This window comes from Solanum pennellii, chromosome 8 (genome assembly GCF_001406875.1).
Source record: "Solanum pennellii chromosome 8, SPENNV200".
In the NCBI taxonomy this organism is placed as follows: Eukaryota; Viridiplantae; Streptophyta; class Magnoliopsida; order Solanales; family Solanaceae; genus Solanum; species Solanum pennellii.
In genome coordinates, this window is record NC_028644.1 from 34,039,253 (window position 1) to 34,044,239 (window position 4,987).

The window sequence follows — 4,987 nt, forward strand, 5'->3', positions numbered from 1 at the left end:
ATATATATATGAATAGTTTAGTTGATTCTCTCCTTATTTTGGATTTCGTTTATGAATAGTTTGATGTCTTTCCCCACCATTTTTTAATTTATTTTAGACATTTTCTTTATCGACCCAATTTCTCGAGTCATGTTGGAATATACAATAATCCAATAATAGATAAGCCAATTTATACTCTAAATTACAAATAGTGAGTTTAAAGGTAGACCTAGATAGAAATAACATGAATAAAAAAAAATAACACAGAATTAGAAGCAAACAAAAATCTATATATAATAGAATCCCTTCCAGAACCTAGAAATCATGTGTACAAAGTTGTCTTATATGAAAATACAACTACCAAAAGTGGACAATGAGAAGCCAACTCATAGGCAAAAGACTAGCTAAACACACACACACATGATACCAAGTGCTCACCCTCATCTCTGATTCAAAAGTGCTCACCCTCATCTCTGATTGAAAAAATATGTAATGGAAGACACAAACAATCACCACTAGTTGCCGGGACTAGGACCTGCATCACAAAATTTTTGTTGATCAAATAAAATATGTTAATTATAATAATGACTCATAACACTTAAATTTGTTGTTAAAAGGATAAACACTAAATTATAGTATCTTTAAACATGTTGAACAAAAAATTTGAATTTATCATTGATCATGATAAATTTTAAAATAATGAGTAGAGTACAAAATTTAGCCAACACATGTTCAAAGACATGAATTTTCTATATTTTAAGGTTTCACACAAATAATCGTATGCAAATAATAGATCAAAGGTTAACAATCTATTGATAGGACATGCACAAAGAAGAACTGACATATGAAGTGCCTTTTTTCGACTAACATACATTTATTTAACTTAAATTTAGTCCCTCATACATAGATTCTCCTAAAAAAGTTGATCAAGTTCTTTGTGTAATTTAAACTTCGATCCACATTTTTTTGTATAGGACATCAATGAGTTAAACCATGTGAACCACTTAATTGCACCTGGTCCACCTTTGTAGGACAGACAATACCATTATCGCTCAGGTTCAATAATCATATGAGTCATCAACTTGTTGAAACATTTAAAGAATTCCTTGAACCAAGGACATTTTTTGTGCTCCTCTTTACTCATATCATCTAAATTTTGCTGTTCATCAAATTCATCATCACTTAAAATATAATCTTCATCACTTTCATCACTAGGAAAATCAAATAAATTAGATGATCCAACATTATTATAAAATTTAAATTTTTGAACAATTGGATGACCACAAGTACTATTGGATGACCACAAACAATCCATTCATCATTTTGATTAAAGTTAAAGCACAACTCTGAAATACCAACATTTCTCTCTTCAACCCTACTTATTTTGAAAGTAGAATTATGCTTTGTTGATTCATTACAAATCATTCTAACCATTTTATTTCTGTTGATATCATATTAATATGAACTAAGTAAATATTAGACAAATCAAATGAAAACGGAAAAGTGAGAGTAGCACTTGCTTGTCTCTCTACGTTGGCTTTTATAAAATTTTGGGTGCTACTTTTCCACAACACCAGAGATAGCAAAAGATTTGTAAATTCAAAGCAAGTTTTTGATCACTATATTAAGATAATATTAATATTAATTATATGTAAATTGAACAACACAAAAATAAAATAATATGTATAATATCTTTAAAATGATTTCCACAAAAGCAAATATTCATTTTTAGCCAATTTACCTTTTTAGGTCAATTGTTTTTTTTAAAACAGATAAGAGTTCATGAATTTTTATATATTCTTATATTATTTACATTTTTAGGTTAGATAAAAGAAAGGATAAGAGTTCATGAAATCATCCATAAGTTTGTTTGATTAACCTTTTTAGGCTGGAGAAATCAATGAATAAGAATTTATAAAATCACTTGTATCCTTATTTCATTTACCTTGTTTGATTAGACAAGTAAATTAATGGATTAAAGATTATGAAATACTTCATATACTTACCTAATTAATTTATTTCATAATCCATATGATTATCTGATTTACCTTTTAAGGTGAGATATATTATAAAGATAGTCTTAAATTATCCATCATCTTAGCTAATTTACCACTCTAGGTAAGATAAATTAAAGGATATGTTTTTATGAAAAGACTTAGTACATCTAAACACCAAACAATGAAGAAAATAATCATATATGTTTATACTTATGAATAATATTTTGTATAATATATTTTCTTTCTAAAAAACACTCCCAAACATCTTGAATATTAATATTATGTTGGGTTATAAAATTTTCCTTTGAGTTTTGATTCATATTTATCTAAAGCTTCAATGATTTTTTTCATTCTAGAGTCTCATGAGCACAATGGTGTATATAGGTTGAGAAACTCTCAACTTAGACATGATATAAATTTATGTGTTTTTAAAATTCTAACATTTATGATCATGTATATAGCCATAAATATAATTTTATATAACATAGTTTTCACATATGCATCATTTGCAAATATGATTTCAAAAAGTAAAATCTCATATATACAATTTTGTTAGAGAAATATTTATTTATGGTCTTTCACTACAATATTCATAAGTTTATATTGCATATAATTAACCTTTTAATACTTGAGATTCCTTTAATTAAGTCACTTTTAAACGAACCCAAATCAAATAAAAGAAGTTCTTCCTATCTCAATATTTTTTTCTCTAACTCAAGGAAGAAAAAGGAAAAGTGAGAGCTAGGGTTTGGATTCAATGCGTGTTCTTCATCAAATTTTTTGGGGGATCTTAGTAATGCTATGATGATCATTTACTTGGGGTTAACTTTCATCCTAGAGTCCATTTAAAGTATGTTTTCAAAGTGTTTAAGTTCATGATAAACCTAGGGTTTACTCATTCTCATGGGTTCTTTCTTCAATCCCTTTCAAATGGTTATTCATGTCAAATTATGATTGTATTGGTGTATAATTGCTGGTTTCTGATGAAAATATTCTATGAACCCATTATTTATGTCAATTAATAAATTGTGCCTTTATGAAGTGATTTAGTGGATTAAGAAAGCTTATGATTGGAATATGTCTAAATTGTTTTGGATTATTGAATTGTGTTATTATCTATGCCTTAATTATGGAAAATTGTTGGTGTGTTGATGATTTAAGATTTATGGCCTTTAACGCAAGTTATAACTAAATTATATGTTAAAGTAGTATATGTTTGATTATATATTGATCCACTTTATAGAGGCGTTTAATAACTAAGTATGTGAATGTGAATCCGATAAAGTTAAGGTGATCATGTTTTAAAGGTAGTTGTGTAGTTATTGAAAGACTATTTCTCAATTTTGCACTGATGAATGATGATGATGGATAATGTACCGTGGTTTCACGGTACTTCCAATGCATTTTCCTTATGTTTAGTGTGTGTCTAAAGCCTTTTTGTATTGATTTTTGATGTAGTTTTCTATTTATCTCCAGGAAATTTGTCTAAAGGAGAACGCGGAGATTTTGAGCTAAAATTGTAGAAATGACCACGTATGGACCCCACGACGATCCATCGTAACTGTGACGGTCAGTAGGGGTCAACCGTCCTGAGAAGATAATGGCTGCTGAAAGAAGTTGGGAAATTCTGACCAAGTGTGGGACTACGAAAGCTCACCACGGACTGTCATAGCCACGATGGTCCGTCCTGCACATTCGTTAATCCTAACAGAGAGTATTCCCAGTTCCCAACTTCAGAAGATTCTAAGTGTGGTAGAACGAAGCCCCTCGACGGACTGTTGTGCTTGCAACGGTCCGTCACACTTGTCCGTCGAGGGTAACAGAGAGTTGATGAAGAAAAGCAGCAGAAAAAGAGCTAAGTATGGAGCGATGGAAGACCATGATGGTCCATCGGTCCACGAGGATCCGTCATGAGGGTCGTCGATTCAGACGCGTTTTGGACAGATTTTTCCTTAAATATATTTCCCTCTTTTTTTAGGTTTTGTTTCGTATAAATAGTCCGAAAAACCTCATTTTTGGGGTTAGAGTCTTGGATAATTTTCAGTTTTATTGTCTTAGTATTGAACTTTCGATTTTGGGATATTGATATTACTTTTCCGGAACCAATTATTGGCATTTTGTGATTTATTCAAGTAAATTTCTGGATTTTGTTCATTCTCATCAAAGTAAGTGCATAAATTCTTACATTATTATTATGAATTGTGTGATTATTATCATTGGTAACTAAACTCCAAAACTAGGGTTGTGGGAACCATGAGTAAATAACAAGGTAAAACCTGGCTAAACTAACTATTCTAGAATAATTTTTTGCATGTATTGATAACTCTTTCGCTTAGAAGTCTTTTTAACGGATGGACAACGTTAGAACTCGCCTTATTTCTACGTGCCGGACTAAGGAGGTAGAAAATAGGAAAAGAATTATCAACATCGATCTAGTGTATACTATCTAATAGGCTAGTGTCGGTTGTGTAATGACCCAAAAGCTCCTATTTAGAATTTTGAATATTTGTTTAACTTAAGTTAATTAATCGATAGTTTATGGGCTAAAGTGATAATTTATTTAAGACACTATACCCTTTAGCCTATATTCAATAAAATATGTGGGTAAAACCTATCACTTTTAGTACTTAATTAATTCAAAAAAAAGGGAACAAGAAGAAAGGGCGAAGGGTTTTGACAGCTGCGTCTTACGAACTGCTCCGAGTAAGTTTCTTTTGCCTTTAGGTGCTCGTTAGTTTCTGCACACATATGTATGTATATAGCAATAATATAGGCAAGTTTGTGCATACTGGCGCATTACTATTATTATTATTATTATTATTATATTATTATTATTATAATTAAATGTGAAACGTGTTGATTGTAAATTAACTTCTGCCACTTTATGTACGTATATTTTGAATTGGAAAAGGAATACATTATTGGCCAATCATTATGTAATGATGGCCACGTGATTGCTAATTAATTATGATAATCAATTGATGGTTTTGGGTTGTGAATTTTATGTCGTA